The sequence below is a fragment of the Herpailurus yagouaroundi genome, unplaced genomic scaffold, assembly GCF_014898765.1.
Source record: "Herpailurus yagouaroundi ecotype Mexico unplaced genomic scaffold, PumYag 159, whole genome shotgun sequence".
Lineage (NCBI taxonomy): Eukaryota > Metazoa > Chordata > Mammalia > Carnivora > Felidae > Herpailurus > Herpailurus yagouaroundi.
This window is the reverse complement of record NW_024412400.1, coordinates 42,222,712-42,248,055: the sequence shown is the minus strand read 5'-3', so window position 1 is coordinate 42,248,055 and position 25,344 is coordinate 42,222,712. Positions and strand designations below refer to the sequence as shown.

The 25,344-nt window shown below is 36.8% G+C and overlaps 2 long non-coding RNA genes across 2 annotated transcripts in view; one reads left to right on the top strand and one right to left on the bottom strand.

Annotated features, from left to right (window-relative positions):
* Window positions 1-25,344, top strand: part of LOC121033794 (uncharacterized) — a 324,396-nt gene that overhangs the window by 257,988 nt on the left and 41,064 nt on the right. The gene's annotated exons all lie outside the window — the stretch shown is intronic.
* Window positions 12,535-25,344, bottom strand: part of LOC121033793 (uncharacterized) — a 237,092-nt gene continuing 224,282 nt past the window's right edge. The window contains exon 4 of the long non-coding RNA XR_005792117.1: window positions 12,535-14,134. This is a non-coding gene — a long non-coding RNA (uncharacterized LOC121033793). The remainder of the gene's footprint in view (window positions 14,135-25,344) is intronic.

The window sequence follows — 25,344 nt, the reverse complement described above, 5'->3', positions numbered from 1 at the left end:
GTGGGTTTATGTTCTCATATGTATCCCTGGTTTCCCCTGTTTGAAAATTTAAGCAAGAAATTTATAGGATTTAAGTCAAAGTGCCCTATTGGGAGTCTTAACAATCTTCATAGTGTGATAGAAACATATTGAGGCTGTGTTCCTTCTGTTTGAAGGTGATCTTGGGATTTTACTATTTTGTAAATTAAAGAAAGGGATTGATGTCATAAATTTATCCTGGAATTCAGTAAAGGTAAAAGTGCTTGCTACAAAGGAGGTATCCCATATAAAAGAGGCCTTTATATTGATCTGAAATAGAAGCTGTAAATTTTTTCCCCTTGTGTTAAAAGTACATTGGCTAGGTCGGCACCAGCTTCATTACCATTTATTTGGGGGCTGGGGAGTTGGGTTCTTAATTGGACATGGGTCTATTTGTTTTGCCAGTTTTGAAGATGGCAGAAATGGAGTAAATGGACTTCATAAATGGAGCATACATTTAAAATCCTTTAAAACATCAAGTGATGTAAAGAACAGGAGGGTTTGGTATATTTTTCTCTGTGTCTGAGATCCATTTTTCTTCTGATTTTTTGTTGTCATGGCCTTAGCTAAGAAGCAAGTTGTGTAAGTAAACCAGAAAGAGGCCAGTTAGGTAAGGGTAGACTTTGAAGCCATAAAATTGATCCTATGCTTTTCAAAGAGTAATATATCCCTGATTCTTTTTCTGTCATTTTTTTAAATATATCATAAATCAAAATTTCAGATGAGATTTTCCTTCTTATTTTCTCTGTGCTTCTTTCTCCTTTCCTGACCACCGCTTCTTTCTCTCTCATTTTTTGACCAGGTACCCTAATGACTGCTAACGGATAAGGACTAATTTTGAGATTTTCAAACTAAACTTCGTAAAACTTTAGTTATTTTCTTCTTTTATACATAACTACCAGCACCTTAACTTCTTTATAGATGGCTGCTTTCATCAAAGATACAAATTATTTCTACAATTCACTTTTTTTTTTTTTTTTGTAAATTCCTCTTTTGAAATCAAAATTAAACGGTAGCTCTTTCTTTTTTCCAGGGTTAATTTTGGGGCTATATGATTTTGGTCTCCACAATTATTCTTTTATGCCCTCTAATGGCAGCCCGAGGAAACTCCTATTGGATCCAATTTCAAGAAAATAAACTTAAAAAAAAAAATAAACAAGCAATCACTTGAAGATTTTAATACAAATAACTGTCACACACCAGATATTTTCACTGTAGGAAAAAGATCATAAGTTCATTTGCTAAACCTTAGAAAGTAGATTTTCTGGTTGATTTTTCATAGTTTTAAAAATATTTATTTGGGTGAAAATTTAAAAAAAATCTACTTCTAGTTATTAGAATGTTTATATAAGTGTATTAGAGTGATAGATATTTTTCCTAAGTGCTTATTTGCTTTGGAATTAGTAAATAGGCTTGTATATTCATGCATAGATAGATACACTTTACAAATCAACTTTGTATTTGTTGTTAGATATGAATGGGAGGAGGAAGATCCAAATAGGGTGAAGAATAGGAAGATCATAACCTTTTACTGTTTTAGCACTATATGTGCTAGTGAAGGTGGCCTGAATCTCAAACATCATGGACCCTCATAGGAGATTCACTTTCAATGTTAAAACCTTGAAGATAGACTTTCACCACATCTTAAAAATGTGCTTATGTTAGCTGGTTCCAGCTTTATATTATAAAATCTTTGAATTTTAATTTTTATTTTTGAGAGAGAGGGGGACGCAGAGAGAGAGAGAGGGAGACACAGAATCTGAAGCAGGCTCCAGGCTCTGAGCTGTCAGCACACAGCCTGATGCGGGGCTTGAACTCAAGAACCATGAGATCAGAACCCGAGCCCAAGTCAGATGCTTAATCGACTGAGCCACCCAGGTCCCCACAGCTTTGTATTATAAGGAAGGGTGATTTGTTTTCTTGATTCCACCTTTTAGTCCTCGTTTTTGCTATTTTTGTTGCTTTCTTCCTGGCTCAAGACTGTTGCCTTATACCCAGTTGCAGTTTTTCTGCTTCAATACCAGTCTCGAAATGGAGCTTTTGTTCTTGATGATGGAGGAAGCAGAATGGAGGCATCTGCCAGCTGATTGGAGAATAACTTTGTCTCCACATGTCAGTGCACCTTTGTTCATTGCCCCATAAGAACTACATTTTTTTTGGCAAAATGCTGTTAGAAAATGTTCTTGCCTATAGTGTTTACCTAGAATAATACTTAAAAACATCACTATAGCTAAATATCATTATATACACATCCTAAAAAAGATATGTTCATAAAATTGTTGTCTCCTTATAAAAATTTAAGACTTCTATGATATTCTACCAATATTGAACTATTCTCCAGAATCACATACAGACATAAAATAGGCTGAACACACAAAAGCTCTTTGAGCCAGGGACTATAATCCTAATTATAATAGCTCCTGTTTATTGAACACCTACCACAGTTTACCTAGTCTTCGCCTCAGCTCTACAAAAAGAAGTCTCTGTTCTCACTTGACTCACCAGAAACTGAGGCTCAAAGAGCGGGAATAATTTGCCGAGGGTCACAGTGACATCAGGAGGCAGAACTGGGCTTCTGACTCCCCTATGACCTTCGTGAGAAGGTTGTAGGAGGAGAATAGAGAGCTGAGTGTGACTTTTTGTTTTCTCCCTACTGTTCTTCAAGATGTTTGAATGATCTTCATCTTTAAAATTTCATTTGAGATAAGAGACAAGTGTTGCAATAGAGCTTGATGAATTAGCGCTTTGCAGCTAGACCAGGGTTCAAATTTAGGCGGGGCCGCTTCCCAAGTGTGAGACATCCAGTATGTTATCTCTTTCCATCGATAGAAAAAGATGATAGTAGCCATTTCATAGGAGTTTTGTGAGGATTAAATAATATATACTGCCTAACTCACAAAAAATCCTTTGTAAGAAAAGGTTATCTTGTTGATATTTTTGAATTCTGGTGTCTTATTTTAAGGATTAATGATTCAGTTTTAAAAGGAGGGAATAAGAAATACATGCTGTATGTGAATATTATTTTCTAGATACTTCTTTATAACTGTAGGTATTGCCATACACAACATTTTATTCTACTTCACTGAATAAGTGAAAGCACCAAAATATATTTTACTCTATGTTAATGAGTGAAAGGGTTTTTAAATAATAACAATAAGTAACACAAATAAATAATAAGTGAAATAATTACTATTACGTAAAAAATGTAAAATTCCAACAAACTGCTCATCTAACAATAATTTTTTAACGCAACTGAATCTTTGGACCAAAAGTGTAGCTTTTACATCTGGAACTCTGGTTTTATACTGGTTTGGAACATGTGAAGAGATGGAAATGTTTCCTGAAATTGAGGGATACTGTGCTGGGCATTTTAAATGTATCATCGTATTAGAAACTCACAATCCCTGTTGGATATGTTTTTCTTTTTTAATCACCCAGTTTGCAGATGAAAATCTGAGACTTTTTAAAATTCTTTTTAAATGTTTATTTTTATTTTTGAGAGAGACACATAGCATGAGTCGGCCAGGAGCAGAGAGAGAGGGAGACAGAATCCAAAGCAGGGTCCAGGCTCTGAGCTGTCAGCACAGTGCCTGATGCAGGGCTCTAACTCACGTACCATGAGATCACGACCTGAGCCAAGTCAGACGCTTAAGCAACTGAGCCACCCAGGCACCCCAAGAATCTGAGATTTAAGAGTAGCTAAATAACTTGCCTAATGTCACACAGCTAATAAGAGACACAGCTAGATGTTTACCTCCAGAGTTGATAGTAATAACATCGCCACATTCTTCTAATTGGTCAAGCCATTTCCATTTTAAAATAACCACTTACAGAAACAAGCATGAAATAAAAGGGATACAGACACTGCTTCAACTAGGTTTGCTGGAATGAACAAAGGAAGGACAGTAAAAATGAAGCTTTCTAGGATTTGGTACTGCTAACCTTCCAGCACACATGCTTCTTGAAGAATCATTCCTTTAAAGGAATTGTCATATTAAATTAAAAATCATTAAGTGACAGAGAACTTAAAAACTGCATGGTAAATTATTTTCTCCTTTTGCTGTATCCTGGGGGGCACCCAGAATGATAATGCTATAATTTTAGGTAGGCTTGCATGTGGCTTATGGTAGGTAACCATATTATCATGCACCCCCTTCATTTGAATAAATTACTTTTTTTTTTTCATTTTATGTCTGAAAAGCTTACTGCTATCCATTCTAAGTATGCAGCTGTCTTATTGATTCCTCCTGGAGGAACTTGCTGACTTCAATAGGTGATATAAGAATAAAAGAATTTAGCTGTTCCTATTCCTCAAGGGCAGAGAAGTATATGTCTTCTTTATCCTCCAGCCATGCAGACCCCTAAGCATTTTTCATAATGCATCTGGTTTTTCTATTTGAGTCATTCTCTTATCTTCAAATACCTTGTAACACTTCCCCAATGGGGCTGCAGTTTGCTGCCTCAGCAAGTTAACTGTAAAACTAAAAACTTTTTATGTTTAATAGTGTGAGGCCACTTGGGTCTTTCTCCGAAGTGATGAGTATGATAAAACATGGCATTTTGTTAATTTCTGGTACTATTTACTGGCTGTTTGATTAGAAGAGGAAATAAGTCTTAACAATAAAGTCCAGATCTTAGAATATAAGATTTTAAGTTTTCATCTGAACCTTAAAGAATGAGTTCACTTACATTTTAATCTGGGTTTTAGAAACATCATTATTAGCTTTGGGGGCCTTGCAGCAATCATGGGGGAAAAAATCATGCACATGGAGTTAAAAAAAAAAAAGTACCAGTTTCTGGTCCTTGTCCTGCCATTTCATAGCTTCAGGAAGTAATCTGCCCCACTAAGTCTTAGCATCTTCATTTATAAAAGTAGCCTATCTTTCGATCTCACAAGGTTGTTGTAATGGTTAAATGAAGTAGTCTGTAAAAACACTTTATAAATCACAGTTCTATAAAAGCATAAAGTGTTTCTATTTTTTTATGACAGCCACACATACCTGGTTTTAAAAACTTCAATGGCTTTATTATTCCCAGTTAACAAGAAGAGTTTATAAACATGCACTGAACTCCGATTAAAGACTAGCATGGTGCTAGATACCTAGGAAAGTTTCCCAGCTTCCATGTTTTGACTTGGCCTTCAGAAGGGCAGGTCCTGGAGTAGCCAGAAATGTGACCAGGAGCAGTCACATACACTTAATCAAGTACTGTATAAATTACATTATTTTCTGTGTGTGCCATAACGTGAGAAAGTTGGGAAGTCCTGCCAGGATGATGAAGAACTAAAAGCACATACATCCCCTGTTTCTTTGAAGTTTATAATCTGATGGGGCAGCATACCAGATACTTCAGATGATTTAAGAACAATTACAAAGCACAGTACTGAATCTGAAAAGCTAAAGTACTGTTTGGATACAATTTTAATGAGAAAGATTTGAACTGGTAAAATGAATTTAGAAATTAAGCTTTCACTAGGCATTGGTGATGAATTGCACACAGAAAGAGACGGTTTATCACTAGAATTGGAGATAGGTAAGAAAAAATGTAAAAGGCAAGAAGGGTGTACTGATTATATTGCTGTTTTGTTTAAAAAATTTTTATTTTTATTTACTTTTTTCTTTTGAGAGAGGGAGAGAGGGAGGGAGGGAGAGGAAGAGAAAGAACGAGCAGGGGAGGGACAGAGAAGGAAGGAGAGAGAGAGATTCCCAAGCAGCTGCATGCTGTCAGTGTGACCCCACGAACTGTGAGATCATGACCTGAGCCGAAACCAAGAGCTGGATGCTTAACCGACCGAGCCACCAGGAGCCCCTATACTGCTCATTTAGATGGGCCAAGTTAGGCTGCCATGGGAGAGCTGCACTGTGATCGTTTGGAAGAAAGCTGTGAATGCTACCCTGAAGAGTTTGGATTTGCCAGTTGTATTAATTTCCTATTGCGGCTGTAACAAATTTGGTGGCTGAAAACAACTCAAATTATCTTAGAGTTTTGGAGGTTGGAAGTCTTATCAAATGGGTTGAGAAGACTGTGTCCCTTTTGGAGGTTTTAGGGGGAGGTTCCACTTCCTTTTAAAATTTCTAGGTGCCACGTGGATTCCTTGATTCATGATCTCTTCTGTGAATCACTCTGACCCCCCCTTCTTTGATCATCGTATTGCCTTCTGTCTGGCTGGGACCCTCCTGTGTTATTAACTTAGGCCCACACATCTAATCCAGGGCAATCTCCCAATCCCCAAATTCATAACTTAATCACATTGCATAGTCGCTTTTGCCATTCAAAGTAACGTATTTGCAGGTTCCAGGGAATAGGATGTGGACATCTTTTGGGGAGGGCACTCTTCAGTCTATTGCATCAGTATAGTTAATATGTGGTTCTAGGTTTTGAAAAGGAAGTTTAGGTGATTTTGTTTCTGGTATATAATATTTTCGTGTGTGTGTGTGTGTAACCACTCACGTGCATATATACAGGCAATGTTTTCAAAAAAAGTACTTTACATCTAACCAAATACACTATATATTAATACCTGTATTGTATGAATGAATTGTATTTATTTTATTCTCCATTGTTTACCCATTGTCTGTTGAAATGTCAGGCACATAGTATATTCATAATACTTCAATGAGGTATATTGGGCAAGGAACCTCTCTCTGACAAGAAAAATGGTATTTACCAGCTAGAATAAGCCCTTCTATCATATGAATGATTTAGACTAATTATTTCAGGGAATAAAAACCTGTAAAGACAGCAAAGAGAGTGGATAGATAGCCATGACTGATGAGTTCACCATCATGCCCTCTGTCTCATACTTGACCAAATTCTGATGTTATCATTGATTTACACAACAGCATCACCGATCTAAATAATGGGCAACTTAAATTAGCACGTTCTCTTCCACCTCCTCCTCCACATTCTTCTCCATCTTCCATCTCTAGTGCCTAATAAAATTACAAGTTCATAGTAGATTCTTTTTTTTATTTTTTAATGTTTATTTTTTATTTTTTAGAGAGAGACAGAGCGCCTGCAGGGGTGGGGGCAGAGAGAGAGGGACACACAGAATCCAAAGCAGGCTTCAGGCTCTGAGCTGTCAGCACAGCAGCCGATGCGGGGCTTGAACCCACGAACTGTGGACATTGTGACCTGAGCCTAAGTCGGATGCTTAACTGAATGAGCCACCCAGGTAGCCCCATAGTAGATTCTTTATTCAGCTTTCCTATAGATTGCCAACAACAAATTATAAAATACAGTGACAAAAGAATCCCATTTATTTAGCAAAAACATCTGGAAATAAACCGTGTATCTAATAACTACTAATAGACTATAAAAGGTGAAGAAATTTCTAGTTCAGAAGTTTCAATAAAATTGAAGATCCTAGTCCTGACTAAATGAATACCCAAATTTAAGGCATTTCCAGCAACTTTTCAATGGAGTTATTTTTGTAATTTGACAAAATGATTAAAACAAATTATGTGAGAATAAAGCTACGAGAACCAATTTTGCTTATGAAAATAAAGATGGATAATTATATTATCAGATATTAATAAGTAATATAATATTAAAACAGTGTGGTTCTGACATTATAATAGATAAAGATGGAACAGAAAAGAGACTCCTAAAATGTGTGTGTGAGTGTGTGTGTGTTCATGTCACAGATATTATTTCAAATCAGTATAGATGATTCCGAAAAGAGTTTTGGGACATGTGAAGAATCGTATAGGACAAAAATTAGATCCCTACCTACCACTATAAAAAAATGCAGATTATCGTATTTTGGAAATTAAAATACATGAACTAGTGAATAGTTAAATAATCCTGTAGTTGGGAAAGCATTTATATGCAGGCCACCTCTACAGAAAATCACATTATAAAAGACGAGGAGATTTGATTATGGAACAGAACAGGACAAAGGTGACTAATTTGGGGGCACCTGAGTGACCCGACTTCGGCTCAGATCATGATGTCCACAGTTCGTGGGTTCCAGGCCCATGTCAGGTGTTGTGCTGACAGCTCAGAGCCTGAAGCCTGTTTTGGACTCTGTGTGTCCCTCTCTCTCTGCCCCTCCACTGCTTGCACTCCGTGTTTCTCTGTCTCTCTCTCACAAAGAAATAAACATTAAAAACATTTTTTTTTTTTTTACAAAAAGTGACTAATTTGGGAATATGTTTAATTTAGGCATCATACCTTTTCCAGATTATCAAAGAGAACCCATAATTGCCAGCCAAATTTAATTTGTCACCCCTTTCTCTTTTATAGAAGTTGCATATTTCTTCTTTGAAACAGTCAATGTGCTGGGGCACCTGGGTGGCTCAGTTGGTTAAGCCTCCAACCCTTGATTTCGGCTCAGGTCATGAACTCACAGTATGTGGGATAGAGCTCCACATTAGGTGGAGTCTGCTTGGGATTCTCTCTCTCCCTCTCTCTGCCCCTCCCCTACTTGCACTCTGTCCCTCAAAATAAAAAGTTGTCTCTGTGCACAATAACCTTGAGATTGAGAGCATGCACGCGAACGGGTGCACCTAAGGGAACTCTTGTACAGGAGAAGAGGAAAGAAGAAGGAAGGGAAGGTGGGATAGGACAGGGGGAAGGCAAGGTAGTGGGGAAAGAAAGAAAAGTGGCAAGCTCTGAGATCTCAGTAGTGGAGGAGTATCTTTTGGAAGGTGCATAAGGAATGTCACTAAGGCAGCTGCTGAGTTTGAGTTTCATTTATTGGGAACACGGATGAATATGAGGTGACAGTCTGCAGCCCCATATTTTATTGCAGGGATGCATGCATCTCAAGAGGGTGTAGAGGAGAGAGAAAAATATGGAAGCAACGCGTGACCCTTTAATATCCCTCTCTTCACTTCCACTGTCATCCAAGTGACCCAATCTCTTAGCCACTCAATATTTGGCATGCTTCCTCTCAGACAGCTCTTGATATTCATTTCAAACACTCTTCACTTGGGTGTCAACTTCGTGGTAGCACGGAATGAGTTGTCCCCAGGCCCACGTCACTTTGGAGATGGCTCTATTGGTAAATCCTCGCTCTAAGAAGCAAGAATGGAACAAGCAACATTAGGTCCTAGAGATCTTACTACACGAGTGAGCGCCCCAGAGTTTGCTGCTTCTTTTAAAACTATGTGAACATGATACACCAAATGAAACCCCAAGGCCAAAGTCTCATCTCAATGGAATCTGTGGTTTTAGACTTGTGAAACTTATTTAGGTGAAACTTGGGTTTCCCACAGCTGCGCCTGAATCTTCCCATGGCAAGAGCCTTTACATCACTGAAGACTGAAGCTTAGGGAACACATCTGCTTAATTTATTGCTATGGTCAGTTCTGTCAGCAGAGGGAAGAATGGAGATAAACCTATTAGACTATAGCTATAGAATAAATCAAAATAGTCATTTTAAAAGCTGAGTTTTAAAACATAGACTGTAAATCAGTGTGATGATGCTAAGTATAATGAATATTTACAGGAAAGAATACCAAGGAAATTCATTCTTTATAAAATGATTCTTTTAGTTATGGCCACTGCCGGAATAGTAGAAATATCACCTTATCCTGTCTCATGTCCATAAAAAGATTTTATGAAGGCCTTGTTTATGGAGAAAGGTAATACACAAGTGGTAGTTAAATAGAATTACAGCTAAGCCAGTGTATTTAAGAGCTGGTATTGGGGCGCCTGGGTGGCGCAGTCGGTTAGGCGTCCGACTTCAGCCAGGTCACGATCTCGCGGTCCGTGAGTTCGAGCCCCGCGTCAGGCTCTGGGCTGATGGCTCGGAGCCTGGAGCCTGTTTCCGATTCTGTGTCTCCCTCTCTCTCTGCCCCTCCCCCGTTCATGCTCTGTCTCTCTCTGTCCCAAAAATAAATAAACGTTGAAAAAAAAAAATTTAAGAGCTGGTATTGCTAAGGTTTAATAGAGTACTAGAGATTTGTTTTAATTATTAATCCCTAATGTAAAGTAACATTTTGACACAGGGTTTTTCAATCGCTGGAATTAATAGATTAATTATTTAAAATAAGCTTTACCATCTTAAACTTTTATAGTTGACACATGATGTCACAGAGTTGGATCTTTGAACAAATCACCTCACCTCCCTGTGCCTCCGTTTTACTTTTATTGAATACGAGTATGAAGTAGTTTATCTCTAACTTTTTTCTCACCTCTAAACTTGAACAATTCCAATGGTCTTTGAAGATACAGAGCACTCTGTATATCTCTGCTGTTACTAACCAAAGAAAACAAAGCAAAACAGAAGCCTAGAATTTCTCTGAGGACGTTTGGTGTGTGGCTCATTTAACACATATTTATGGGATTCCTACTGCCACAGTGCAATTTTAAGGGAAAGCTTTTCCCCACATTTTAACACGTATGAATTTGAGATTAGTTTTACATGTGATGGCATGCAATAATTATATCTTTAACAGCATTTCCCCCCTTATGGGTACCTAAATAAGGGCTCAATTTATTCTTTATGGAGTCTTAGGGTTGGTGAAATTCAAAATATGCCAGGCAATGTGCTATGTGCTGAGGATGTCTGGTCTCTCCTCTCAGAAAGCTTTCATTCTAAACGTAGAGCCACAGAAAGAAGTGTTAAAGCTGCAAGGGTGCGGGGCGCCTGGGTGGCGCAGTCGGTTAAGCGTCCGACTTCAGCCAGGTCACGATCTCGCGGTCCGTGAGTTCGAGCCCCGTGTCAGGCTCTGGGCTGATGGCTCAGAGCCTGGAGCCTGTTTCCGATTCTGTGTCTCCCTCTCTCTGCCCCTCCCCCGTTCATGCTCTGTTTCTCTCTGTCCCAAGGTTGAAAAAAAAAAAAAAGCTACAAGGGTGTTACACATGTTGTGAGATTATATCACAACTGTCCTTGTCCAGTACCAGCCTTATTTCCACCCTCTGCTCTTTCTACTTCTCTGCTATAGGCTGTTCTATCCACATCATAAATAATCTCTATGCTAAATTGTGTGTGCTTCAAGAATACACAATAATTTTAACATATTATTTCTGGATTAATTTTCTGTACCAGTGAGATATCCATCTGACCTGGATGGGGGGGGGGGAATGTGAATGATTTCTTTATAATAATATCTGTCAATAATTGCATACTTGTTTTCTAGCTTCCACCCCAAATTTAGTGTTTGGTTTTTTTTTTTAAGTTTATTTATTTATGTTGACAGGGAGGGGTGGGGGAGGGCAGAGAGAGGAGAGAGAGAGAATCCCAAGCAGGCTCAGCACCGTCAGCACAGAGCCCAATGCGGGGCTCAATCAATCCTGCGAACCAGGAGATCATGAGCTGAGCTGAAATCAAGAGTCAGATGCTTAACTGACTGAGTCACCCAGGCGCCCCTAGTGTCCATTTTTATGGACCAATTTAATCCTCAGTTGATTTTGTAAAAAAGTTCACAATTTATGTTATTCATTGTCTCAATCTGTAAATAGTTACCACTCTATAATATCTTTACGATTTTTAAAAATTATGACTTTGGCAACAGGGTTTGGCACTGTGGACTTGTATTCAGAAATGAGATGTGTTACAAGATGAGGTCAGAGATAAAAATCACACTTTTCCTTGGGAACCATAGCCATGGTACGAGATGTATGCCAGTTACAGGTAGAGCTGCTCTGCCTGGTAAAATCAAAATGATTCATTCTTGTTATTGAAAATGCTGGGAGACGCAGAATAATAGGTGGACATGAGAAGGGAAAGGGGGGAAGGGAAAGAATAGAGGAAGTGGCAGGTGGGTGGAGCCTTAGGCAATCAAAGCTTAGTACTTGACGTGGAGATGAGCCTCAGACTGACAATGCGGAGTCAGATGCACAAGGCATAGTCCCTCATGCACACAACTGGTTTTGGTTCTCTTTATGGAACATGACAGACGACTTGTAAACAGAAGTAATCTTCACTATGTTTGTATTCATTAATTATTTTCCATCTTCTAATGTATTTTTCCATAGCAGCTATAGACAGATTTCTGTATTTACTTTGCTGCTAAACTTTGTACTTTGTAACAAAAAGCATTTTTGTCATTTCATTCCACAGGGTTTCAAATTATAATGCTCATGGCTGCACCATTCATTCATTCAACTGATACATTGTGAGTGTCTACTATATATCAGAGTTTGCTATTAGTACTGAAAAAAAAAAAAGCCATGACTTGCATAAGATTTTAAGTGGAAAACGAGCTTAATTAATTATTCCCACATTGCTAGGCATTTAGGTTGTTTAAAATTTCCCCCCACAGGAACCTCTTTGATATATATATGAATACACACACACACACACACACACACACACACACACACACACACACATATATATTTCTTTCCTTTCTGTTGTCTCCTTAGAAATAGAATTGCTTCCAAAGAGCATTTGGGGGTGAGGGGGTGGAGATAAGTGGGCTCTTGATTTACAGTAAAACATTTTAATGTTTTGACATCAAAATTATTTGCTTACAAATAATGACAAAACTTTACTATTGTTTTGCTAGTGTCATTTAAGATGGAGATATAGAGACATTTTATAACTATGGGCCTTTGGTAAATAATTGGTTTGAATTAGTTATATTATCTTAATTGTGTTTATAGTCTTCTAATTAAAAATGTAGTTTTAGTTCTTAAAGGAATTAATGGGTATGGGTTCCACTTGTGGATACCTAGAACTAATAAGATGGAAATGATCAAATAAAAATAGACATGATTTTTAGAAATGCTACTTAAGCAGAGTCAGTGACATTATGGAAAATGGAGAAATGCTCATTAACAAAGAAACCTGAACTTTACAGAAGGCCTGGAAGACATCCTCTTGGAACGAATCCTAATTTTGTGAGGGACGTAACAGATGATCTAAGAAGTCCTTTGCTTTCTGGGACACTATAATAAAAAGATAATTCATGTTCTCATTGTGGTATATAGGGATTTAGAAACATTACTCATACCCATCACCTGCTCATTGGTGAAAGATTAAAATCCTTGTAAATAATACGCACATGTATGTAAGCATCATACATTCCATATAACTGCTTCTGATGCAAGCATCTTCCTCTGATAAAACCACCTCCAAAGCTTTATGGACATTCTTTCTAGTTATTCGCATGGGATATGGGCATGAACGTATCAGTTACCTCTTTCAGCAGACAACCAAAACTGAGTAAAGGAAGTTAATACAGCAGCTTTAATTTTTAAAAAATATAAAATCAAACTGACAAGACAATTAGGCTGTTGGGAAAGGCCTGCAAACAGTGGATACTGTTTTATAAACAAAAACCAATAAAAAATCTACTTAAATATCAAAGAGATATCGATCATAGATCACAGACTTCCCTTTAACATGGTAAATTGGTCTGTTTCATTCTTTATTAAAGAGAGATAAAAAGGTTATTCAATATTTCCAAATATAATTTTTTTTTTACTTCAGTGATATTAGTTCCCAAACCACTAAACTACTTACTTTAGTAGAATTCCAGTATTATCAATGTTTCAGAGAGAGAGAAAATAAGAGAGCACATTTCAGCAGGGAACATGACTGCACAGATACGCCATTTGAAGATACTATAAAACAGTGTTTTTCAAATGACCTAATCTAGTGTGGGTCCTTTTACCTTGCAATTTCCTTTCCAAAGTTGCATACCCACATCTTTAAAGTAGAAACTCTGTACAGTTCTACTTTAACTTTCTGGCAAGAAGTTGAGTTCTGAACCATTTAGAGATGTCGTGTATGACTCCATAACTAATTGAGGGAAATACCTATCCCACTTAAATAGTGGGTAGACCTCAGCTTGCTTGAGCATCTGGAACAAAACCTAGTGTTTGTACCTGTTGTTTCTCAGAGGTCACTCACTATATTTACTCTCTCTTCGTGATAGTTCCATACGTGTGCCACTTTAGCTTTGTGAAAATCTTGATGGTAAACTTATGGTGTGATTAGAGGGCTATTTTATTGGTAGGGTTTTAAAGATCAAGTCAGATTTATGTATGTCAAAGTCTATTTTCCTTGAAAGTCTAAAAATGGGAGTGCCTGTGCTGATTATGTTTATCACCATGGTTGTGTCAGATAGCTGTGATAGGTCCCTCAAATGAGAAGCCAGACAGGAGGAGGGTCAAAGGATGACTAGAACGTAGAAACTTGGTCTTCTGGCTTTGAATACTGCAAAGACAAACCAATGAGCAGATTATTTAGGAAAATGGAAGTAAAGATGCCACCTTCCATTCCCACCTGCAATACTATGACTTCCTCCTGACTCTAGCCTCTGGCTTCAGTTTTATTCTCTTCATTCATTCTCCAGCCGGCATACACAAACCCAATTCTGACTCTGCTTAAACCCTAAGTATTTCCCCATAACTACTCACCACTGAGTAAGTGTCAACTATAATAACTTATATACACCATCTTTCTTCATTTCACCACTTCAATTGTCGAACTCCAACCACACTGGATTAGTTGCAGAGCCCAGGAAGCACTCTACTCAAGATGGTGCACATGCTACTTCCTCTTGGTACCAGTTAAAGATTTCTAGGCTACAATTTGTAGAAACCTCAATCCAAACTGGCTTCGACAATAAACATATTATTTCACATATTGAGACACTCGTGACAGCTCCCCATAACAAAGAATTCATTCGACAAATGTCATCAAAGACAGTTTTTTTTTCTACCTTCTGTCTATTATCTTTGGTTATTACATTTTTCTTCAGGCTGGAAACAAGATGGCTGAAGCATTTCCAGGACAAAGTTCCAGCACAAAAATGTGAATATCAGCAGAGTCAGAATTTGATCACATATGCATTCCAGAACCATTGGACTTATCCTTAGATCTGTGGTTCTCAACATGGGGTGGGGGGTGATTTTGTCCTCCAGCTGAGTTTTAGTACTGTCTGGAGATAATTTTGGTTGTCACAGTGAGGGGAGGAGGGCGTACTAATGCCATCTAGTGGGTGGAGGTCAAGTATGTTGCTAAATATTTTACAATGGACACAACAGTCTCCCTCCTTCACCCTACAAAACCCAAAACAAGAAATTATCCAGCACCAAGTATCAATAGTTCCATGGTTGAGAAACTCTACCTTAGACCAATTAGAGCCAGGCATGGATCTGGGGATAGGGTTTGCTTCTTCTGAGGCATATGGTTGTGTATGGCAATGTTGGATGTCTCAGCAAAACTAGAGTTCTGTTAAGAAGGAATATGAATGGGAAAGGATGTTGGATTTGTAACCAGCAGAGTCTACTATACCCTGCCTGGGCTCTTTTTGTTCTTCATCAGTTTTCCAACTCATATCTACACTACAGACAATACTTTCTTTGGAACATCTACTCTGAATATCGTCTCCTCTTCCCAAATAGTTTCTCCTGGCTGGGTTACATATTTCCAGTGGACTCTTTTTTTTTTAATGTTTTTTTTTAACGTTTATTTATTTTTGAGACAGAGAGAGAGCATGAACGGGGGAGGGTCAGGGAGAGAGGGAGACACAGAATCTGAAACAGGCTCCAGGCTCTGAGCTATCAGCACAGAGCCCGACGCGGGGCTCGACCTTGCGGACCATGAGATCATGACCTGAGCTGAAGTCGGACCCTTAACCGACTGAGGCACCCAGGCGCCCCTCCAGTGGACTCTTAATATGGGTGCTACCTCATATCATTATACTCGTTCCTTGGAATTTCAATTATCCTTTTTCTTTTTTTTTTTTTTTTTTAATTTTTTTTTTCAACGTTTATTTATTTTTGGGACAGAGAGAGACAGAGCATGAACGGGGGAGGGGCAGAGAGAGAGGGAGACACAGAATCGGAAACAGGCTCCAGGCTCTGAGCCATCAGCCCAGAGCCTGACGCGGGGCTCGAACTCACGGACCGCAAGATCGTGACCTGGCTGAAGTCGGAGGCTCAACCGACTGCGCCACCCAGGCGCCCCACAATTATCCTTTTTCTAAATCTTTCAACAGTGTGTAATGTTTTCAAGCTGTAGGGACTACGTCCTTTTTATGTAAAAAAGGTTCATCAGGAAGCGAAGTATGTACTAGATAGTAGATGAGCAAGAAGTGGTGGTTCAGTGAAGAAAATAACTCACATTCCTAAATTTATTTCCTTGTGACCTAAACCTCTGGGGAGTTCCTGAAGTTCCCTAAGTCAACCCTGGCTTTGACACTTCAAACCTGACACAAAAATACCACAGTGTGACTGATTCTAGACTTGCTCTCTGGCTTCTATCACTACTCCCAAATGGCTTTTAAACATGTTGACTCTTCTGTGTTTAGCATATGGGTCATTGTATCCACTCCTGTCATGAAAACATCATGAGATATCATTCAGGCCTCCACTGAGGGAATACTTCTGTCGTCATATATTCATGGTAAGAAAGGGCAAAACAGAAGAAATGTTCATGATAATCCATACTGAAGGGTTAAGCTGTAAGAGTTCTATAGGAAAACTGGAACTTTGCCTTTTTTAATGTAATTTTATTTTTTACTTTCACCAATTGCTAGAAGGGGAAAAGGAATATTGTGACATGCAGTAGGTACTTCGATTAGATCCTGACAGAATCAATTGCTATTTTTGTTGAAGTAACGAAAACAGCATTTTGATTTGAACCTCATATGATACGAATGTAAACAGCCATGTTTCATGTTCCTTCACAAAAGCTTTATTTTCTAAAACAATTGGTAATATCACAGTGTATCTCGCCTTTCAAAAACAGAGGGTTCATAATGGATTTGTATTCATATAATTTTATTGTATATCAGAAAGCAGAATATATTCTCATTAAAACAGCAGGAGAAAAATAAAGAAATCTCAACTTAATTAAGGTGATGTTAAAGTTGATGTACTTAGAGATATATATGAGTTTTCAATGTAAACGTCTACTTTCAGGGGTCTGTAAGATGAGGGTAAAGTCTTCTTAAGCAGAAGGTTTTAATAAAGCCACAAACCAATTTAGCATATTCCTGGGAGAAAATATTAAAGAGAAAGGAAGGATATAGGAAATTTATTTTTAGTGCACTATTTGAAATTGCTTTTTCTACATGTAGTACACTTAACATAATATTCTTTGAAATAATGCATATTTGAATCTTTAGGTCAGACACCACTGGCTTTTTTCAAACTACCATAAGATCGTTAATCTGTTAGTTTTCTCCATCATCACCATTATAATTTTCCTTACAGCGTTATTGCTTCCTCTAGAGCTCCTGCTGTGGCCTTCCGACTGCTCACTCTCCTTCCATACTTGTTTCCCACACAAGCCCTTCACCGGCTGAATCATTGAATTATGTCACTCCTTTTCTTGATAACCTTCAATGATTTCTCATGGCACTAAACCATACATTCATTAGTCTAAAAAGACCCTCATGATTTCGTCCACCTCTCCAGGTTCTCTCACTCTTGCTTTGAGGGTTCTTGAGTCCCCCTCAGGTGCAAATTACACGTTACGGGCCGTAAGGCTCACCTTAGTAAGCTGTTCTAACGTTGCTCTTCTCTCTACTGTTTCAGCCGTCCTGGCTTTTGATTGTTTGTTGCCTAACTGCACCAAACCCATTTCCATCAAATTGCTCTTTCCTCCACCTGGAATCTTCTTCCCTCAGATCTTTACTTGGCTGGCCCATTTTCATTAGTCAAAATACGGTTAAAATATCACCTCCTCAGTATGTAAGTATCGAATCACTAAATCGTACGCCTGAAACTAATACTACACTGTATTTTTTTTTAAAATAAAAACTTAAAAATATCACCTCTTCAGAGGAGCATTTGCTGACCGAAAACCTAAAGTCATCTTTCCTAACCTCAGTTACTTTCTATGACATATTCCAGTATTAAAAAACATGTTTTTCCTTATCCTAAAATTGTAATCTCCCACTCTTCCCCCGTCTTACCTCCCTTCTTCTTTTATGTTTATCGTTTCCCCTACTGGAGTGTGAGCTTCAGGAAAAAACCTTTTTTTTTTTTTTTTTTTTTTTTTTTTTTAGTGTTTATTTTTTTGAGAGAGAGAGAGAGAGACACACGGAGACAGAAACAGAGTGCGAGTGGGGGATGGGCAGAGAGAGGGAGACACAGAATCCGAAGCAGGTTCCAGGCTCCGAGCTGTCAGCACAGAGTCCAACAAGGGGCTCAAACTCACTGACTGTGAGATTATGACCTGAGCCAAAGTTGGGCGCTGAACCAACTGACTGAGCCACCCAGGCGCCCCCTCACCTTATTTTTAAATATCGGTACCAAGAATGGAAGTTGGCCTATAATAGACAATTACTGTTTTTTGAATGTTGGATATATAAAGCTTCTCTTTGAACAGGAATTCATACAAATTGATTCAGATTCTTCGCTATACAATATTATTCTCCAACTTTTCACCTGGCTAACTCCTACTAATTTTTTTCATGTAAATTTAAAAAATGACTCTTAAAGCTTTGCAATCGTGTATTAAACTTAAGGCCAAAATTTTTAGAATTTCAGTATTACATTTTTCTCTTTCCATTCTCATCTATTTATAACCACCCTGCATAGTTCCGAGGTTTTTCTTCAGTGCATATGTTCAGTGAAGATTCATGCATATTTCACTTAATAGGATTAATTATCAGCCTTCCACTAATTATAATTAAAGTCTCCTCAGGTAATTGTGTAAGTTAACTTCAGTAATTCACACATACAGAAGAGTATTTGGTAGAATAATAATAGGGCATTGTGCCGCGAAATACTGTAAAGAGCATAAACGGTATGAACACAAACTAAAAGAATGCAGAGTTCTAATATATTAAGCTTTCTTATGTGCGTTGCATTGTATCTAATTGCAAATTGTGCTACTAAATATATTGTCTATATATAGCAATGATGCCTTATTGCAAACCTTATGACAGTAGGTATTTCTACTAAAAATTACTTCTAAAACGTATAACTATTTCCCTCCTCTTAATAGATATTAGTATTCTAAGTTCTTGTTAAATAGCTTATGATTTAGAAGATAAATGCCCTGAAAATTGGTAATTTATATGCAAAACAAATGAAAAAGGCTTTCTTCAAAGCATCCATCCCTGAATGTACAAATTAAGGCTTTCTCCGTTTATGAAGCTTATTTTTTAACTTTTATTTATACCTAATGGCTAGTTTATATGTTACTACATTAAGAAGTCAGTGTTTTGAAGATGCCATATGACACTGAAATGGCCATCTTTTGAAATTATGGGATGCTTCATTGCAGAGTCAGACTGTAATCTGCAACCAATTTGTGTCAGCTTTCTGCATAGAAAAGATCTCAAATCCTCTCTTAAACCGGGAATCAGCTGAAGGTTTGTCTTGGTTTCCTGAGCCCACTGCAATTAGGCAGCACGTGAATGTGGGCCACATGCGTTTATTGCTCTTCCTAGCATGTGTTACTTTGATGTGTTAGGTCGGAAGGCTCACTCTTTTCTGGGCAGCCTTCCTCCTGGGTCTTTATACTGCTTAGCAGTTGAGTCCAGACTTTGAAACACAGCCTAATTTAGAGGCGGATGCTGCAGCTGCTGCTGTCATTTCAGATGATTTTTTTTTTTTTTTGCTTTGATGTCAGCTTAGAATCTTGGGTGTTGTATCAGTAAAGCAGTGTCTGCGATTCACAAAATAGAAAGCGCACCATTTAAGCTTTTGTTTTAGCCTTTAAATTGAATTTCAGCACCTCCTAAACGATCAAAAAATTGTGTCTGAGCAAAAATACGTGGAATTTTGCATGCTATTAATTGAAAGAAAGGTATGAATAGAGGATATGTAGCTCCATTGGTATTAATTTAATACCCGAATTGCTCAATATCTGCTAAACGCTGATGATAAAGTGTGTGAAATATAAATAAAGAAACATCTTCATCTTCTTCTTTGTATCTGATCAAGGGTGGCACAGAGGTTTTCCTTCCAAATGTTTGTCTGACTCCTCTTTAAAGCACTTTGTATTAATTATTGTTGTTTTATTATTGTTGAACCTTAGCAGAGAGCTTACTAAATCCTCTAGGGACAAGACCAATCATGGACCTGCTTATCTTTAATTTCTCTAATTGAAAACCCTACGTCTGAGAAACTGTAAATCTGGCCTCCTAGATAGGAAATAACTTCAACATCTCCAGATTGTCTGTTACTTAATAGGAAGAATAGGTTTAAAGCCTAGAAGAGGTGGACATTTGGGAGTTAAATGCTAGTGAACCTACAAGGCCATACGGGTAGGTTTCCTCAGCTGACTCAAGACCAAAAAGGCATATGGAGAACTCCTTTCTACACTTTCTCTGTTGACAAGAAACATGTATCATTGAGGGGTTTTAGAACAGCACCTGCCTATGTATACAGAGGCTGGTTTTTCTAATAGGTTGGGAAAAGGTAAATTGCTCCTGTCTGTGAGCAAAAAGAGGAAATACAGTGTTTCTCTGTGTGATATAACTGCATGTGCAGTTTACAGAGAAACACTGAAGGTGACTTTATTGTGGTATTTGGCAATAACAAAAGTCAAAATTTTAGTTACCTAAACAAATTTTGTGAAAATCCCTCCTTTCTTCCTTCTGTCTAGAAATTGTTATTATAATATATTCTACAGAAAGTTCTTTCAGAAAAGGGCCAACGTAAGTTTTGTCTGAGAACAAAAACCATATTTATTGTTAATAGTAACAAACCACTTTTAAAAGTTAGTGAATGAGGGGCATCTGGGTGGCTCAATCGGTTAAGCGCTTGACTTTGGCTCAGGTCATGATCTCACAGTTGGTGGGTTTGAGCCCCGCGTCGGACTCTGTGCTGACAGCTCAGAGCCTGGAGCCTGCTTCGGATTCTGTGTCTCCCTCTCTCTTTGCCCCTTCTCCACTCATACTCTCTCAAAACTAAAAATAAACATTAAAAAATTGGTGAATGATAGCCTTATTTTAACATGAAATATTAGAAATAATATTAGAAATATTAGAAACAACTAGAAATTAAATGTTGCACAATCACTAAATGGAATATTATACAGTCATTTAGCATGTCTATGAAGAATTTTTAGTAATATTGCCCAATTACACAGGAAAACATAGCAAATGTAGGTGAAATCATAAAGGAAACATACAATGATGATAGTGGCCGTGTTCAGTTAATTGGGAGATGGAGTTTTTCTACTTTCCTGTATATTCAAAACATTTTTATATACTACAGTGACATAACTTTATCAAGTATAATGTACAGTTATTTAAAATATCTACAAATGTCTCATTATATACGATGTAATGCATTTGTAAAAATGGAATTTATTTACTGTGTTTTGTAACTTAAAAAATGAAAAATCCCATTTAATTCCTTAGATTTGGCAGGGACACGAAATGTTCTTTTCTTCTACTATTTTTGGGCATTTTCCAAACAGAATTTTAGCCTTCATATTTTTGATTAGGCAAGTATTTTGGTACTATCTTGCACTGTAATATGACTTTATTTTATTTTAAAAATTGTGTTCGGCTTTCTAAGTATGTTTGGCAATAATAACTATTATCCCTTGAAAAATCATAAATTATTAGTTTTTTATTATAAAATTATTTTAATAATAATAAGAACTTATAGCTAAGCATTTATATGGAAGTCACCCATGGTTATCTTGAATTCAGGTCAGATTTGAATAGACCTGCATTGTTGAATAGGGTTGCTCATAAACACAAGGCAGATTTTGACTAAATTTAAATTCATTGAAAGTACAAAAATTAAAAATTCAGTTCTTCGGTCACATCAGCTTCATTCCAAGTGTTAAATAACCCCATGTGGCTAGCGACTATGGTATTGGGCAATGCAGATATAGAACATTTCCATCATCACAAAGAGTTCTATTGGAAATGCCAATATAGACCCTATTCTGAATACTTAGTGCTATATGCCTAATTTTATCCTGTGTAGCATGTTTAAAGAAGCAAAATTCTAGATGATTATCTCAACTTTCTTTTTTAATTTTGTCCTTATACAGACAATTTTGAGAGAGAGAGAAAAAACTCTCTCAGCGTGTTTTGTTTGCCATGTGTGTTTATGTGACAAAAGAAAGTCATATGACTGAACAATAGTCTGTACTAAAATAAAATCCATCTTTCATGCCTTTGTTCTTACAATATTTGCTTTTTTCAAAACCCAGATGTTTCTTTTTTCCTACTTTAACACGAGCAATAGGGCACAGAGCCCTGTGCAAATAGGAAGTGTGGGAAAAACCTGGAGGCTACCAGCCACTTAAAATGAAAGGTGAAAGGAGGAGGAACCTTAATCCGTAGAGGATAAGAGAGAAGATAAATCCCACTATGAAAATACTGCTTTAAGTGGAAAAAAATAAAACATTGGCATAAATATAGCAACCATCTTTTAGATTGTTATGTGTAATCATTTGTAGCACGCTAGAGATCTTTTTCTAAAGACAACTGTGCTGAATGTTGTACAGACAGTGAAATTTAAGATCAAAGTAGAGAGCAGAGTAGTATTTTTTAAAAGAACACTTTTCTTTAAATCATAAATATAATATTTCCCAATAAAAAAATTAGAGAATACAGGAAAGCAACAAAAAGGAAGTAAAAACCATTCATTATATTTTCACTTAGTTATTATAGTGCATAATTCAGATATATTTTTACAAGAATGCTTTGTTCTAAAGAAATTCTCATTTAACTTTCCATCATAAGCAGCTATCAAAACATTAAGAGTTCTTCATAAAATGTAACTTTATTATTTTACTTACATACACAATTTATTCAACTAATCTATCACTTTGGAATACTTGGGTTATTTTGCATTTTGTTGTTTAAACATGCTGCTATAACCAGTTTATTTGCTTGAATCTTTGTCCACGTCTGTCATTATTTCCTTAGAGTAGGTTTCCAAAAAAGAATGACTAGATTATACAGTGCAAATTTGTAAGTCTCTGCTTCTTATTCATAAATTTCTTTACAAAAATGTGGCAATGTATATTCCCACTAGTGGCTATAAATATCTTTTTCCTGACATACAATTATTAGAATGACAAGTAATGGAGTACTATTTATAAAGTTGGAAATTATTCCATATAAACTTATATTCATTCATTACAATAAATTCCAAAGGAGATGCTATCAAATGTATTTTGACATGATAAAGCATCACATATTAAGTTTTATTTTTAAAGGATAAAATATTACCAACTAATAAACAGAAATGGAAATAATTTCCTTTCCTATTTATTAATCCAAATCTCTGAAAAGTATGGAATACATATCAAGTAAACAATAGCATTATGGTGTAGCATTAATTTTTCTCCTGCAGCTTATTGAGGTATAATTGACAAAAGTTGTATAAATTTAGATTTTTTATATAGATCTATCTATATGTACAGATAGTGAAATAATTACCACAATCAAGCTAATTAACATATACATCAACTGACAGTTTTTATGCATGTGTGATGAAAACATTGGAGATCTACTTCCTTAGCAAATTTCAAGTATATAATACATTATTACTATTTACTAGCGTTACCATGTTATGCATTATGATCAAAAAATTATCCGTCTTATAACTGAAAGATTGTCCACTCTGACCAACATGTCCATTTTTTTTTAATTTTTTTTCAACGTTTTTTATTTACTTTTGGGACAGAGAGAGAGACAGAGCATGAACGGTGGAGGGGCAGAGAGAGAGGGAGACACAGAATCGGAAACAGGCTCCAGGCCCTGAGCCATCAGCCCAGAGCCTGATGCGGGGCTTGAACTCACGGACCGCGAGATCGTGACCTGGCTGAAGTCGGACGCTCAACCGACTGCACCACCCAGGCGCCTCACCAACATGTCCATTTTTAACCCTCCTTACCTCCCCTAACCCTGTAGTAACTACCAATCTTCTGTTACTGAGTTCAAGGTTTGTTTGCTGCTGTTGTTGTTGCTTTGTTTTTGACTCTACAAATGACTGAGATCATGCACTATTTGTCTTTCTTTGTCTGGCTGGTTTTAGTTAGCATAATATCCATAATATTTCACTTACTTTGAAAACATACCCATAAGTGGATCATCTGGTAGTTCTATTCTTAATTTTAGAGAAACCTCCATTCTGTTTTCCATAATGGCTGTACGAATTTTTATGCCTTGATATCATACAAGGGTTCCTTTTTCTCCATATCCTTGACAACACTTGTTATCTTTTATCTTTTTGATTATGAGCCACCCTAACAGGTGAAAGATGATATCTCATTGTGGTTTTGAAATGATAAATTATGTTGAGTATATTTTTATATACATGTTGGTTGTATGTCTTCTTTGGAAAAATGTCTATTCAAGTACTTTGCCCGTTTTTCAATAGTTATTTTTGTTTTTTTACTATTGAGTTATAGGAGTTTCTCATATATTCTAGATATTAACCCTTATCTGATATAAAGTCTGCTAATATTTTCTCCCATTGCATAGGTTGCCTTTTCATTTCATTTTTCCCTTTGCTGCTAGCTTCTTAATGATTTTACAGTATAGATGCTGATCATTTTTCGAAGTATGTTAATGAAACCAATTCCATTCCATTCCATTCCAAAATAGAAAGTTTTTAACTTTAGTTTCACTTATTTTTGTTTTTGTTGCCTGTGTTTTGGTGTCAAATACAAAAAAATCAATACTAAAGCCAATGTCAAGGAGCTTTGCCCCTTATGTTTTCTTTTAGGAGTTATACAGTTTCAGGTCTTACATTTAAGTCTTTAATCCACTTTGAGTTGATTCTTTGTATGGTATAAGTAAGGGCCCAATTTGTTCTTTTGCATGTAGATATCTGGTATCTTGACCATTTATTGATGAGGCTATCCTTTTCCATTGTTTTCCATTTCCATCTTTGTCAAAGATTAGTTGGTTATACATGCATGGGTACATTTCTGGACTCTCTATTCCATTGACCTAAGTATCTGCATTTATGTTAGTCCAATATTGTTTTGATTACTATAGTTTCATAATGTAATTTGAAATTGATCTTTTTTCCCCTATGACATATTTTTTTTTTAATTAAAGAATACTTGACACACAAGTTACATTAGTTTCAGGTGTATAACACAGTGATTCAACAATTCTATACATTCAGTTACACTCACCAGGATAAGTGCAGTTACCATCTGTCATCATACAATGTTATTACAATATTATTGACTAAATTCCCCATGCTGTACTTTTAATCTTTGTGACTTATTTTATAACTGAAAGTTTATACCTCTTAATCACCTCCACCTATTTTTTCCTTCCTCCAAACCACCTCCCCACTGCAAACCAAGTTTGTTCTCTGTATTTATGAGTCTATTTGTGTTTGTTCATTTGTTTTGTGTTTTAGATCACACATATAAGTGAAATCATATAGCATTTATTTTTCTCTGCCTTTTTCACTTAGCATAATACCCTGTAGTTCCCACCATGTTGTTGCCAATAGCAAAATTTC